Genomic DNA, 16811 nt, shown 5'->3' on the forward strand with positions numbered 1-16811 from the left:
CCTCCTCATCTGCCTGCGGAGGCATCGCCCACGAGCGTTCTCACAGGAGGTTCCTGGGAGGCTGCTGATAGCTCTACAAATATATCTGCCATCCTCTTTTGCAAAAATTTAATACATGGGGTCCAAAGGACCAAAGGATTTTATGAAGCACTCAAAAATTTAATCCAGATATCTGATCTCTGTGGTGTGACTGAGGTGACAGAGCTTTCTCCTGCACACCCTTGCAACACGCATTTGTATTAATATTAAAAGTAGAATTAAAACCAATGAGGGCCTAAAACTCTGCCTCTGAAGGATGTTCCCTGATTGCTAATGATGCAGGAAATTCTGTTGCTGGGCAGGAGTTTTCAAACCACTATTCCTAAAAGACAGGAGTTCAATGAGTCAAAGGTAAGCTTTATGCTCTTTTTCCTGCATTTCAAAATCCAAGTCAATATGTTCTAAAAGAGTTTTCCATGTTTCTGATCTGTGATGCTAATCGACTTTGATGACAACACATTAGTAAAGAATCTAGTCTAAAATAGCTATTTGAAGCAATTTGGTGCCTACTTTGACAAAACAGGATCTCCTCCTCCCCCCAGGAAGCTGTAAATCAGTGACATCTGGCCTCAAGGACATCAGAGTCATCTGAAATGTGGTAATTTATATTAATGAACATCAATATTAATTTTTAAATAAAAAGAATTTGCTACTGCCATTATGTTTACATAAGAAATATTATTTATAGCTCATGTTCCTCCTTTCCTACATTTTGCCCATAAATTACTGTAAGCAAACACAATGTCACAGTTATAAATATTTTTCCTTGGAGTTAAAGCTTTTACATATCCTCTTACTGTTTTCAGTAACTACATGAGGACAACCAGGATTTTCTTGCTACTCCAGGAACTGTTGCCAATTTTAATGCTTGACTGAGTAGAAAAGGGTGCTTCTACAAAAACAACCAAAGCCTTCCTCTCTAGAGATATTTTAATGCAGAATGCCTTTAATACCTAGATTCTGTAAGAATCTATCTTAACATACCAGGAAAAAAAAAAAAACAAAAACAACAAAACCTCCTGATTTTACTAGGCTGCATTTGTCTTCTACTGCTTTTACCAAGCTTCCAATTATTGCTGCCAATTTGCAGATTATTTAGAAAGACAAAATAAAAGACATAAAAAAAAAAAAATCCCCAGGACACATCACTAAATGATTCACCTTGGAATGGTCACTCTAAATTCACATTGCATTTAGCATTGCCAAATCTCCTAGTGTTATGGAATTACAAGAGAATTTCAGCTTTCATTTAAAAATAAAGTTAGCTCTTATGGTTGCAGAGAAAAGATTGAAAACATGAATCTTGAAAGCTCAAAAACTAGACTACATGGGAAAAGAACCAAACAATTATTTTAAAGCAACTCATTATTTCTGGGCTATGTCTCATAATTGTAAATACTCAAGGCTAACATAATCCTTTAAAAAATACATACAGATTTTTTTTTTCATTTTTTTGTTTGTTTTTGAAAGTGCAACTCTTGCATATCTGGACTCTTCAAAGTACCAACCCCCCCTTTCCACTTCAAGGGGCCATGGAACAAACCATGGAACAAACCATGGAACAAGCAATGAACAGCCAGCTCCTATTCTGGCCGTACAGTCATAATCAACAGGGATCTAAAATTATGTGAAAAACAAAGGAAAAAACCTCACAAGCACCTTTCCCACAGGAACCACCTATCTAGAGCTACAAATGTTTTTAAAAAATGAAGACCCTTTTATTACTCATATGATCACATGTGAAAACCATAAAAGTTCTGTTGAGCCCAATGAACAACAAGTGTCCACCTTTATCAGGTTGGAGCTTTACACTTCCTTTTTGTTCATATCTTCTCCCACAATATTTAATCAGTAAAGAAGCAATATGAGTGCAGAAAACATTATGATAAAAATGTGAAGCAAAAATTGGCCAGATGCATCTTGGTACCTCTTTCTGGGACCAGGCTTCAAACATTTTATAAATACTTGCTGCAATTCCATACTCTCAGAAAACCAATTTGCATGAGAGCATGTGCCTTTGGCAACAAAATGGCCTATAAGAATTAAATTGCTTAGGGGGCTGGTATTCATCACACCTGCTTTTGGGGCTCTGGCAGCCCCCTAAACCCCTGCTTGCAGGAAGTGCAAAGACAATTGCCTCTCCTGAGAGACAGTCAACTAAGTCAAGTAAGATGAATTAAGAATCTAAAAATTCCTTAATGTACCTGCCCTGGACTGCAGCAAGCACAGCCTGCTCTCTTTTTCTTTTCCCAAGGGGAACCTGGGAAAGCTGACTTTCTCACTCAGGGTCCCTGGTTTGCCTGGTGCTGAGAAGTGTGAAATATTCCCTTTTTTATTCAAATGGTCACTGTAGGAACTCAGAGATGATAAGCAGCACCACGTGTTCCTCCTGCACCCCTGAGTGTCTAGGGGCAGAGTCAGACAGCTGTTGGCACTATCCTGGACTGCTTTTTCCAGGTGTTACGTCCGAGATGCAGCAATATCTCACCAACTCTTACTGTTCCACAGGGCTTAGGTCAGCCCTAAGACTTCCAAAAAAAGCCTGCTAATGTAGACATGGCTGTTTCCAGCACGTGTGAATCTCCAGTGTGTCTCATGCTCTGTACACACCAGTTAAGAGCAGCCTGTGTGCCCTTGGAGCTGAGCCCCACCAAACTTCTCTTAGTTCAGGAGGCACAGACTTCAGATTTTGCCTAAACAGGAAAAAAAAGGCACCAAGACTCCAAAAACCTAGGACAACTTAATCCCACCACCTTTTAGAACAAGAAGGGCTTGAGAAGAGCCCAGGGGCACCTGCAGAGAATGTCTGACAGCAGAAAAATAGCATTTTGCTGTTAGTAAAGGGCAGTCACTGCCTGATGCTGGAAAGATGTCCCACCTCCTGCCTTTGCCACTGCTCTTGGACAGCCTTCCCTTCCTACCCAGTTCCTCTGAAATCAGCATTTTCTCCACACAAGACTGGTCATGGAAAAACCCTCACACAATTGCCCTGCACTCTGCACGTTCTCTCAGCACCAAATGCCAGATGAACAAGCTCTCTCCAAACTCCTCTCAGTCATTAGGTGCATTAGATGTGGATAGGCTTCTCTGTATTGATTCACCCCCAGCTGATGCTACAGAAAATAGCTGCACTAACGTTTAAAAGGTTGCTTTAAAAAAACCCCAAACCAACACAACCTAAGGAATATTGATCCAGAGCTAAGAGGGGGGGAAAAACTGCTCACATAATTTAAAAAATACAATATAGATTTTTTTTTTTTTTAAGAAAAAATGCCACATTAGAAAACTGCACAATATATGGCCACATAAAAATGGGGAACTTGTGTTCTTTGTTATTAGACCTAAAACATAAGGTCTTTGCCTGAGTGTGTAAGTTTCTGTTAAAACAACAATTTGTCCTGTGGACTGTAAATTCAATTACTGTTTTTATTGGAATCACATTTTGCTTTGGAAACAATCATGCAGAAAAACAACCAGTAACTTAGACATCTTAAAAACATCTCAGAACAGGCATGGCTCTGAGAACAGATCAGTTATGGTAATTCTTCCACCGTGAACTGCAAGGTTTTTTAAATCCATTTCCATATTTTTAATTAACACCTAGTTAAAAAAAAAATCTTACTGTAGGTCATTTTAATCACAAATGGGAAAACAAATTTGTTTTATCAGAAAATTGATTCAACACTATTTTAGGGACTTATTTTTCATGTTTTTATCATAAAAATTAAGCCATTAGCATACATTTCCCAATTTGGGAATGCAGAAGCAAGCCAGCTCTCTGAAATTTCAGAGTTACAGTTTTCAGTCACCTCTCTATGTGAAACTAGTCTATTTTAACACCAGAATATTTGATCAGCACACACAAACCCTCCACATACGTCTAAGGTATCGGTGCTTCTTTACAACTCCATTTCTATGGAATTTGAATCTCCAGAGTTGAAACCATGGCCTGTTAGCCTAAAGAAACTCTCCCTTCCTTATGTGGCACTTGGATTTCGTGCCTCAATGTAAAGAGGCTCTCTCATTATGTATGTGTTCATAAATCTGTTTATGCTGCATCTCAGCGTGAGTGCCTGTGTTTGTTTTAACTCTCCCTTATAATCCTGTCATTCATGTTTGATAAAAACGCAGCTGTGGGTAGGGGCAGAGTTGGTCTGGTGAATGCAGGAGTTAAACAAAGCCTTGCCTCAGCACAGCTTGGCTAGGTGGGTGATTTGAAATCTAGTAAAGCTTCCCCTTGGTAAACTGCCAAAGCCAACCACACCTTGGATGATGTGAGGTTGTTTTTGAGAAGGTAACATCTCCTTACAGATTATCTCCTCCCACTTCAACTTGGAAGGTTTCTGAGAACAGTCATTTCCGTTTCTGTTGGGGCATGAAATGGTTTCTACTGAAAAATAGCATAAATCTCCTTCTGCTTTGACTTGTTAGGAAGCTCATGACAAATCACATAATCCAATGTGGATTTTTAGAATTTGTTTCAACAACGCATGAGAAGAAACAAATGTTTCTACTGAATAATTTCTCCCTAATTAAAAAACCAAACTAAAAACAGTCTCTTAACTCCTTATCCCTTATAAACTCTCTTAACTACATCTTATAGAAAATTACCATACATGCAAGTGACAGAACCAACAAAAATCTAAGATTTGCTCAAAGATTTCCACAATAATACAGAATTCTATCACAACTCAGAATAGAGAGCAAACACTTTCAACCCTGGAGTGAAAATATTAAGCCATAGAATAAATGAAGCTAAAGGGTACTGCATTGAATTCTACACTGCAGCCTTTCCTCTCCTCCCCTTGTACTTTGTCTTTCTGAGAAACTCTGTTCTACAAAAATAGGCAAAGAACACATGATCACAAAGTTTGCACGTAGTTTGCCTGATGAGATAAAGACAATGTGTCAGCTTTGGATGGGAAAAAATGAAGCAATGATGCCAAAGGGTTTTATTTATTCCTTTCAGCAGCACCTTTTCCTTGGCAGCTTTCCTAAAAAGCAATGTCATAAATACCTAGAGGGAGCAAGCACCCAATGGCAGCATCTTCTCTTGAGAATGCAGAACCATACCCAGAAACATGACATCGCCTACTCTGAAGTTGCTGTCTTTTGATCTAACCCTTAGAAGAAAGCACTCAGCAGGAAAATCCAATGTGTCTGGATTGCCAAGGAGAGAAGTGGAGGAGAAGATAGGAAAATCATTAATCGCTGGGAAGCTTGGCTGGCAGCAGAGAGAAAGACAGGCCAGATGAGGACACAGGACTTCATTTGGTGCTGTGCAAGAAAAGAACAAGAGTGCAAGAGTGATGGGAAGCAGCAAGCACATCTCATGGGTGGAGGAGAGGCAGTAAGGCTGAGTATAACCCAGAGATCAGATCAAAGACCACACTCTGAAGACTCCTGAAGGTGGGCCCTATTCACTTCCTTACCTATATCAAGCTTCTTCCCTCCAATAGTGCCTTGTTCCATCTAGACAAAATGTCACATATCCCAGGTTCTTCTATCATGTCCTTCTCCATTTTGGTTTTAAGAATTGGCAGAATGTGAAGCAATTCTCACCACTGTCACTGGGTCTGTGCTTTTATGTTGGCCAGAAATATTGACCCCTGCATGGAAACACAGTCCATACACACACTGACACACACATACATATATACATATATTATATATATATATATGCAATTGCTAATTGTTTTTAAGCTTGAAAGGACTGAAAAGTAAAATTACAAAAAGGCTTTTAAAGAAGGAGTTGATACCAAGAGCTGAAAACAAAAATGACTCAACTACAGACCCTAAAGAGAAAAGACCTTACCTCGTATAATAGACAAATTTTCCTTAAATTTCTTCTATACAAAGTATCTTAACATTTATAGGCTTGATGGGTTTAAGAGTTATTTACAGCTGTCCATTGTATCATATATACACCCTTATAAATCATACTGGATGCACAGCTCCATATGCAAGAAACAGAGCTGATATGAGGTACCTTTGAAAAGCTTGGCCCCTGAACCAGAGACAGGTTATTTTTCCATGACAAGTAATAGATGTATTTCTCTCTCCATGGCAAATTAGTCTCAAAGCAACACCCTCCATCAGAGAAAGACCTTAAGGTGCTCTTATAATACAAGTGAATGACAAATGGAGCACTTTAACTGGATTTTTAAACAGCCTTAAAATTATTAAAATTGTGAACTTAAAATAATTATATTTCAACCAGTGTTTTACTAGTTCTCTCCCTACCTTCTCTGATTTTAATTTTCTCACTTGTCAGCGTGCCTTGGCAGTGAGAACAAGAAAGACCTCAAACCTTTGCTGATTGCTTTCCATACAATCTGATTTCTATAAATTAGAAGTTGCTGATGGGAAAGCAGACAGCAGTACGCTTTGATCAAGATACACATCTTGATCTCTTTTATCATTTTTTAAAAAAACAATAATATTACAACAAAAAAAAATCATCATACAAGCTTTTCGATCAAAGTGTGTCACTGTCTGCTTCCCAGTCAACATACTGCCAGTAAATTGGCGAGGTGCCCGGAAAGCGCAGGCAGCAGCTGGTGGGTTTGATTACCATCTGTATAGCCATTAATGTATAAAATATTATGTCTCCATCTAGTGGGCATCTGCAGTTCACAGGAAATTTGAAAATTGGTTGGAGCAGACTTCCGTGGGTGGCAAAAGGAGCTTCACTCAACTCCCCACCAGCAGAACTGGGCTATCTGAAACAAGGAAGGCTCTGGAGCCCCGCCTCAGTTCCATCCCTGTGCTGGCACTTGTCCTTGAAATAATGATTTCTGCAGAGGCAATAATGGAGCATCTATTTCTGTTCTCACAATAAACCACCTCTTGCCAGTGTTCTGCATCACCCTGGAAGTTTTTGTGGCCAAAATTTGAAATGTTAAAGAGGTAACAGTAAAAGGGAGATGAGAGAAAGGATGCCATTAATGACCAGAACTCCTAAAATAAACAATAAGGAATGAGATAAATATGCTAAGACAACATTTTCCCCCTTATATTAAAATTTTACAAACTGTTCCCCAACTACTTAATGGCGGGACATGCAAAATGTCTGTTAACTCTCTCACATGGTTTCTGATAACATCCTTGACTGAAGAGCAACAGGGGTAACACAAGATACACAAACCTGTTTAACAGGAGAGTGCCAAGGAAACGGTCCTTGGAACACAGATTTTAGAATCCATGTGAGCACCCAAAGGAGAAACTGAGGCATGAGTCAGCACTATGACAGCTCTCTCACAACAGTCACAGGACCAGAACAAATAGTTAATAAAGATGAATTCTACTCCACTCATTACACCACGCTCCTTTTCATCAATTACCATCCTTTTTGACAACTACTCCACCAGCAATGTCCTGACTGTGCATATTTTATGCACAGCCATCTACTGTGAAAACGGAATCCTAATGAAGAGTATCAGTACAGCAAAATGAAATAAAAACCAACAAGATCATATTATTGATTTTCTCCATCCACACAGACCAGACCTAAATTCCCTTAGCTTGAGAAATCTGTTGAGATAACTCTCCAACATAGCATGATTACATTTCATTTAATGACTTTTCTGAATGCACGATAGGCCCAAAAACAACTCCTCTTGTTTTTCTGAATATCTTTTAATAAAGTTGTTCTAAATGTGTTTTGATTTGACACCTAAACTGGTTACACTAAAGCATTTTTTATTTTTATCATACATTCCATTACATTAGAGATAAGTTTATTACTATATAAATAAGTCATTCAGTGGAGCTTCAGTTTAACAGCACCTAATAGACACAGTCACTTAAGGTAGCACGCTGGCAAATTTCATTCAAATTTAAATCAGAAGTTGATCTTTCTTCACAGAAAAAAATGGCAACTTCTCAGAAGAAAGCATCAGTTTGAAGAAACTCAGGCATGAGCACCTAAAAATGAAGTCAGTATGTGCCAACTGCTGACTTTTGTACTAAGTTATTATATTGCTTGTTTGTGCAGGAAGGGGATGAGATTTGTTTCAACAGAAACTAGAAGAATTAGAAATGACTGTTGCGCCCTCAACAATTTGCTGTGATAGAAGCTTTATTTTTCAGGTCAGTGCTCTCCATTTTTGATTGCTCAATGGGAGTGCCACAATGGCTAAAAAAAGAAGGCACTGAAACTTCAGGAAATAGAAACTGCTGACTACCTGGTGAAGGAATAATGATTTATAATATATGAATAGGGGCAATAATTGGATAGCAGGCTGTACTCAAAAAAGCCTTAATTCACAGATCTGACATCAGAAAGTCATAATCCATCGATCTAGCATCAGAATGATGGATTATGACTTTTTGAGAACATGTGAGATATGTCAGCGTCATGAGCATTCCGGGAATCGTAGTCCAAATTGTTTTACCGATATCGCTTGAACAACTTCAGCTTTTTCCAATAAAACTGATGCACTAATATTTCGAAATAGAAAAGTTCTGTTGTTTTTCCTTTAAATCCTAAAAATCCTCCAACTAAATATCACAGATTGCCATAACTTGAGATTGGAGATTTTTTTTTAATTACCTAGAAGTTGTGTAATTTTCTAACTGAGATGACAAGAAGTTTAAACCTAATTGCTTTTTATGTCAAAAAAGTTTTCTATTAGAGTTTGGAGGCAAAATAAACAAGGTGCAAAGTTAGGGATTAATGATCTTGTTTTCTTTCAGAAAAGAATTGTTTCCCCCCCCCCAATCTATTAAAAAAAATATTATGTGGATTTAGATAGAATCCTTTATGAAAAGAAATACTCTTGCAAATCTTCAATACCTAGAGGTTGAAATATATTTTTATATAGAAGCTTTTGACATTTTAAATTTTAAAAAATACAGAACTTCACTCCTCATTAAAAAAAAAAAAGGTTGCTAAGGTTATTGAATAAAATATTTACAAAAGTTCCAGAGATCATTTCATTGAGCATTGCATATTTAAAAGTAAACCACAATTTCATTCATAAAATTCCATTGCAAAATCTTCCACGGGCTTTTCCCCATTATAATTAAGTGAAACCACCTATCAATAAACAACTGTGACATCAGACTAATTCAGTGGCTCAGATGGGCAAGAGCTCTTCCAAAAATGCTTTCTGCTTCAGTGAAGTGTTGAGAAAAAAAAGAAAATCCCACATTAAATGTAAAATATTACTAAGTATTTTCAATGCAGACTCATATTAAAACTATAAAAAACCTTTGACTAAAACATCTTCCAAAGGTATAAAAACTTTATGTTACACAAGTAACAAGGACTAAAGGGCAAAAGAAACAAACCAAACCAAACCAGGGTTGCATATCTCAGTATTTTTTTTTCTGGAAATTCATTTGTCTAGGAGGTTTAATTTCTCCTTCTCTGTTTTTTCTCACCTTATTTTCCTTCTTATTCACAAAATGTTGTAAAGGGGGCTTATTAATAAAGGAACTATTTAGGTGAAGGTTTTTGTTTGATCTACCCCCACCTCCCCCTTTTGTCTGCTCCTGAATAAAGGTACCACAGAGGAAATGTCACAGGGCTCTTTTATAATGGCTGAAATAATTTCTTTTACTAAGTCCTATGTATACATTAAGTAAAGACATCCTGGGTCCAGTGTCAACCCAGATTTCAAAGCAAACAGTGACAACAAGACCAAAGGAAGGGAAAAAGCTGCAGGAAAAAGAATGCACTTTTTAGAGCAGACAGAAGCTATTTACTTCATTTTGACAACTAAATATTAAATGGCTAATAAAAAAATCACTGCCACGTTCCACAAGCTCCTTCCTCTAAACACACCTAATGTTCATAAAGGTCTCACATAAAGGAATCACATCACTGAAAAGCAACTACTTCTTTAAATGAGCCTTAAGCAACAATCACAACTGATCAAAAGAGAGAGCACCTCATGTGATTAACTTTTCTGGGGAATTACCAATGACAGGCTGTAATTACTCACTTGAAGGCAGTCATGAGGACACCATGCCCAACTGTTCTCTGCCTGTGATTGATATGCCTGAGGTAATGACCAGTGGCCAGAATATCAGTGTGGCAGCCCCCTTCAAAGATCCTGTTGTGCAGCACCAAAACAGGTTCACTATTAATTCATCATCAAACAATCTTCTACCTGCACTTTCCTTGGATCCTTTTCCACCTAAGTATTTACCCAGCTCAACTCAATTGAGCTTATGCCACCAAATGAGAACAAGCATGGTGGCTACAACCATTCCAGATTGAGGAAAGACTACAGCACTTGGGATTGCATGCAGGGGAAGACAGGACTACAGTGAGCATCTCCTGAGTCCTCCTCCTTTTTGGAGGTGTGCATTAGTCCTACCCTTTTTCTTATTATTGAACAGTTTGTTTCCTTTCCTTGTCTCCACTGACACCACTGACTCATTTAATGTATGTTATGAAGCACCAGTCAGATGTTAACTTTCTGCCTTTAATGATGTGTGCTTGAACCAATGACCTTGAAGTGCAAGGCACAATAGATCTTTACCATTCCCTCAATAGCCAGGCCTTTATTCATCAAGTTTATAAGCAAAACCTGTGTGCAAAAGGAACAATTACTATTATGGTCCTTCTGCTGGGGCTGTACATTGCACTGAAAGAATATGAGTTATAAAGTGCATGAGTTAGTAAAATTTAAATCAAGCAAATGTTTAATATTAAGCCATTTCATCTTTTTCCAAAGTTCAGCAAATTTATTACAAAGCATTGAAATTGCACTTCAAGCCCTAAGGCTCGCAGTGTTGGAGCCTGCCTCATAATTAAAAGAATAACATAACTCAAAATTTAGTAAATAATTAAATATATGCAGACTTATTGTTTACTTCCAACTGATAGCATGATTATAGCTAAAAATTTGCACTGCTTCATAGCTGACAAGTTGCTAGACCACATCCCCTTTTTCTTGCTGTGCATATGATTAAAAAAGCAGATATTAAACGCAGAAATTAAAAAAAATGGGGAATTCTGTATTTGGTCACAGTGGTGCTTAGTTCTTTCTTTTTTACAAGAAGCAGGTGTTGCTGAAGAGGTGAAAAGACTCATGGTAGGAGGACATTGAGCTTGAGAAGGGTAGGAAAATGCTTCCTTAGAAAGAATTGTCCTCCCCTTCCACAGTCACTACATAGCTTGTATTCCATTTTCCTACCTTAGCCAAGATCCAGCTTGCAGGAGAAGCCAAGCTATATCCATTAGATTACTGGACATACACAGCTTGTGAGACCTGATCCAGAGGATTGCTCAGCAAGGACAAAGCCGACAGTATTATGTCACATAAAAATCCTGCCTTACACAGCGCTTGTGCACCACTAACACCTGCATGGCCACAGAGGGCTCCCAAAGGTCACAGAGACAGGTTTTATGGGATGGAAATCTTATTTTCTCGATTCTGAAACCACAGAAAAAGCACCTACTTTTTCTGCAAATGTTGCCTGCTTATCTTCATTTTCTCCTGCTACAATTCTGCCTTCTCCTTCAGCCACCGCACTTATCAGCAGCCCCTCCCAACATATGAGGTGGAAAGCCAACGACAAAATTAAAACAAGTTGGCAAATGTACCTATATATACATATTTCATGTTAGCACAGTTATGCTTCAGAAATTATGGCAACAGCAATAGAATTCTGCTGCTGTGATCATGGATAATCAAAGCAAGTGAAAAAAAAAGCCAGTGCTGAAATATTTTCAAAGGTATGAAAGTCTTTACTGTTGTGTAATTTAAATTTACTTGCCATCACTTGAAATTTCCTTTCGTCTGCGTGATTAGAATTTAAATGCTCCCAAAGCACATTAACAAATATAATTCCCGTTATATTGCAGATATACTGCAGCAACCTACTCTTAATGCTGAAAACTAACTAGGCTCCTTAATTCACTACAGAAAATACAAAGCACAATTAGGTAAAATGTTTTCAAATGAAGTCTTATTTAGGAATGACCTACAAGATTAACCAATACAGCACTTTCTGCTCTACTTATGCATACACACATACACCCACACATCACAAAGTTGTAGCAGTATTTTCTACAGCTGTAAATATGGGATGTGTGCATTTTAGAGAGAGTATTTTTAATGTAATATTTTTCAGTTTGACGCCAAATTTTGCCAACATTACACACCATGGTAATGTAGTGTTTATTTTCCATACAGTCCTACCAGTGCCCCTGAAATTACTTGGGGCACAGTGGATTGAGGAAACATGAATTGAACAGTAAATCTTAACAGCTCACTCAAAATTTACACCTGACAACAGTAATAGAAGGACAGACATTATAAGTCTTCTCATGCATTATCACATGAAAAATTTGTCTGAAAGTCGCCATGCCAAATTCTTTAATTTTCAAATTCAAGATGTTTATGATGGATAGAATTACTGTTCCTGAAGGCAGAGTTCCAGAGCACATAAGTGTCACATTGAAGATTTTATGCAGCCTGAGTAAATTGGATCTTAATTGGGAAATAGCTGACAGTTAACCTGAAAGCCAGGTAAACATGAAGCTGCAATACCCTGCTGAACACAACTATTTATTGTAGCATTGGTCAAGTTTAGTGTACTCTTCATGAGCAGCTTTAATTTTTCCCCACCATACTGATCTTATCAGATTTGACAGGCAGAATCCTGTAAGTAGCACAAATCTATAAAAATGACCTTTTATGTAACTGAATTCCACAGAGCAGGGTTTAGGTTGTTACGTCATGCTACCTTTTCTTTACTCTTTGTCCATTCTTCTCCAATTGATTTGGTGGAAGGAAAAAATGAAAGTTTAAAAAAATCAAATTCTGTGCATCTGTATAGGTTAGAATTATTGGTACCTATCTGATTAAGCAATTTATTTTGCTACTAAAATTGCTAGTATGCTAACAGATAAATGTTAAGGAAGAAAGCAGATTTGTCTTCTTAATTGTATCAGTTCACTACAAAATCAAACAAAACCAACTCACATTATGGTCTGCAAAGCTGTAAATATATTAAAATGGCAGTCAAGCTCTGAAAAACTTTAGGCCTTAATTCCCAATTCCCAGAGCAACTCAGTCCCCTGCGTAACACACAATCCCCTGTTGACCATTTTATGTATAACCTTTAAATTTTCCTGTTGCCTAAATAAGGTTCCTTACCACAGACTTCTGCATTTTATTCTAATGCATATGGTTTGCTGCTTATTAGTTTTTGTAATATTTCCACTACTATGAAAGAAAGAAAGAAACCCCAGCAATCCAGGAGACAAATTCTCATTTTATCTTAGACTTGTCAAATATTAAGATTCTCCTAGTCTGTCAGATTTCTAAGCTTGTCTAATGTCTTTTACTTGTATCCAAAATTAATAAAGTCTATCCATGCTGTATGATTTTCCAGTTGCTCTGATCTGATTATGCACAATAATTTGTAATTTAAATTCACAAAGATGTGCCAATGTAGCAATGTATTTATGTTGTCAGTTTTAAAAGCTTGGCCTTTTTAACTCTGATACCAAAGCCCTGTTCTTTCTACCCACTATAAAGTTCCAGCAATGCTTGGACTGACCAATTACTGCTCATAATTTGATTATGTACCCCCTTTATTTTATTATTTACCCATTTAACAAAGGATTGATCAGACCAAAGAGACAATTAAATATACTGCAATAAAATCAGCATGAATAACAAGAGTAGGAACTGAAAACAAACCAGCAGTAGTTCAGAAACACAGAGATAAGACTGAAATCCTGTCTTTAACTACTCCTATTTTGTTTGGCCATGCTAGGGTTGCAAAGAAAAGGATATTAATTTTACGTTCAGTAATTCAGAGAACTCTATTTGCAAGCAAGGAGGAAGGACAAAAGATAAAATCTGTGTCATGGCAGAAAAATAACATTTTAGTCCTTACTTCCACCTTGACAATTTCTTGATTTCTCAAACAAATCATGATTATTAAACAAAAATTAATGGTTCAGTACACAGTTCTAAGCATGCAGTATCAATAGACTCAAGGGGTCATTCTCAAAATCGACAGAAACATAATGACATCTTTAGAAATTCCACTGGAGGGCACCACAGTGGACCAATGGTAGAATTATTAAAAAAAAAAAAAAAAAAAGAGAGAGAAAATAAAAGCCACACAAAAAACCAATCATCCCCCCCCCACCTTCCTCCCCACCCTAAAGTCAGAAACCTAGGTTCTAGCCCTCACTTTCTTTTAATCTAGACCTGCCAGGACAGCAGTAACACTAAAAATTGAAAATAGTCTATTGTGAGAGTAAAACTTTTCAATACTTCATTGGAAATCTGACCATTACAGGTAATTTAACATTTCTCCAAATGTAAGTCTTCAACTACATCCTACTTCCTGAGGAATTCAGAAAGCTGGCAAAAAAATCTTTCTCAGAACAAAAGAAAATCATTAAGATCCTAAATGTATAACAGATAGAGACAAAAATGATAAATGGGCACCATGAATACAAAATGAATGCTAAGAAAAACGCTGACAGAATGTAAAGCAGATATTCAAAGCAGAATAACCTCTAAGGAACATCCCTAGCAAACTTTCATTTTATTATATAAGAGTACTATATGCATTGGTCGCAACATATTGCAATCTTTTCACAACATACAATGTTCAGTAAATCTAGAAAATTACCTGAGTTCCAGCCTGTTAATGCCCAAAACTTGTCCACAACCTTAATCAATACAAAATTCAAGATGTCTCAAGTACAGGATGTTCTCACAACTCTGAGACCATATTTGGATGGCCTTCCTATAAATGAAGCATGAAACATTCATCTTTATCACTTACAATCTATGCCATTTCCTTAGATTGTGTTCACAAGCCAAATTTGATATGCACAGTCAAAATAAATGACAGTGCAAGTGCACAGGAGATATTTTCCCTTACCTAGTGTTATTTGAATAGAACAGAAACAACACATCAAGCACAGGAATTCTAATAGTAAGAAAATAGTCATATGTGTATCAGCATGTAATTCATGAAGATTGACCTGTTCTGTGAAAGTAGTAGCAATATTTTCTGCAATATGTATTTACAATATTGTGGGATTCTTGTAGAACTAACCAGAAAATCATAAAAATGGAAAGCAGAATGTTGAGGTATTTCAGCCAAAAACATCTGTATTTGTTTAGGTTTTATCCTGGTCACAGCACAATCTCCAATGTAACCCTGCAGAACCTACATGGGCTCTGACATAGGCTTTGCAGTCAGAGGACAAAATATGAAGATGAAATCAACCTAGAATAAAAGAAACAAAAAACCTGAACACTCACCATATAAGAATCTTAAGGTCAGCCAAACAGTCCGTCCACTCTAACAAGTAGGAAAAAGCAAACATTAAGTCAAGTAAAAAACAGTCGAGTATTTCTTCTCTTTGCTTTAAGTTGGCCAAGAGAAGATTCAGGATGAGTTCGCTACCAAATTTTAACAGCGCACGTGGAAAGCCAAACCAAAAAATACTTTAGATAATAATCTTAACTGTGAAGAATACCAAAAGGGTCCAGCTGCTGTGTTTTCAAGACTGCCTTGAGGAGATGTTCTACCTATTTGATGTTTCCTGAGTGCTCAAAACACATAATTTGTGGGAGACTCAGGCAGTACAAGGTTAGCTAAGGCTGATGGAAGAGGCAGATGGGAGCCTATTTTCCAAATCAGAAGTGGAGAGAGCGAGGCTCAGTGAGCTGGAGCTGGCCATCAGCCCACACTAAAGAAGGGATCGGAAGGATGGAATTTTCACCTTGCTCTGTTGCTAGCAGCCTGCAAATGAATCCAACCTTGGGATCAAATGGTGAAGGAAACTGTGCTGGAGAGAAAGGGGCTAGTATCCTGCACTGCCACATCTGGGCTACCTCACCAGGTGTGCAGGGGAAGGAGGGCAGGGAGAGCACATTACACCCAACATACTGGGTATGTATACGGCTCTCCTTCCAGTGCCATTTGACAGCTTACTCCCATATTTCTGGTGCCTTACAGTACTGTTGCAGTGTATTCAGACTCTCATGAAAGAATCAAACATTATGCTTTGGATAAACTCTATCCCTTTGCCAAATGTTTTCCTCATTTAAGCCCTAATAAAAACATTTTGAAGGATTACACTGAACCTAAATGGTGCTGAAGTCTTCCAAGTCTAGCAAGCTTCAAAGAACAAATAATACAAATGCTGAAGAAAACAGTTGTTTTGTTAATATTCTATTTACACAGCTGGATCCTTAGGAATTTTATCCATCTGTATATTTAGTAAGCAAGGCAAATTAATGTGCTTAGAATTGCCATTTCCTCAGTGAAAAACAAACCAGTAAAATGAAAAAGCTCCCCCACAGTCTGTCTCTCTCTGCCCCATTCCAGATAGACATGCACACCTCCCCCGTAGCCATGAACCACAAAGTAACTGGAGAGGATTCTTCACAGACAGATGTAATTTATAACAAAGGCAGGAAAAGGCAACCCTAACACAGAGCTTGCTGCCCTTCCTATAAAGTTCACCTCCTTACCAAGAAAAAGCAGAGAATAATTTGTTTGGTTTCTGTACTCAACTCCTTTTTCTTTTATTGTGAAAAGTTTCCATTGTCCTTTTATGTTTTGATTATTGAGTAAGTTTAGAGACTTGCCAAATAGCCCTAGATTGTTAACAGACCACCACTATTTAACTTTGAATGCAAAATAAAGGCACAGTTCACATTAATATTCTATGCCCTCATTTTATTTATTATCTTTGCTTTGAAATTTAAACAATTTTCTTAGCTAAGGTTTGTTAAATGTAAACCTAAGTAGCAATATAAGTTACCTCA

General features: G+C 37.4%; 1 protein-coding gene across 12 annotated transcripts in view; it reads right to left on the reverse strand.

Moving 5' to 3' along the window:
• Nucleotides 1-16811, reverse strand: part of CABCOCO1 (ciliary associated calcium binding coiled-coil 1) — a 206608-nt gene that overhangs the window by 8614 nt on the left and 181183 nt on the right. Inside the window, exon 6 of one of the 12 annotated variants that reach the window (XR_014956256.1) lies at nt 5472-5676. The exons of the other annotated variants lie outside the window; for them this stretch is intronic. The gene's annotated coding sequence lies outside the window, so the exon portion shown is untranslated. The remainder of the gene's footprint in view (nt 1-5471; nt 5677-16811) is intronic. 12 annotated transcript variants of the gene reach the window in all.

The sequence above is a fragment of the Lonchura striata genome, chromosome 6, assembly GCF_050655825.1.
Source record: "Lonchura striata isolate lonStrDom1 chromosome 6, ASM5065582v1, whole genome shotgun sequence".
NCBI classification, from domain to species: Eukaryota; Metazoa; Chordata; class Aves; order Passeriformes; family Estrildidae; genus Lonchura; species Lonchura striata.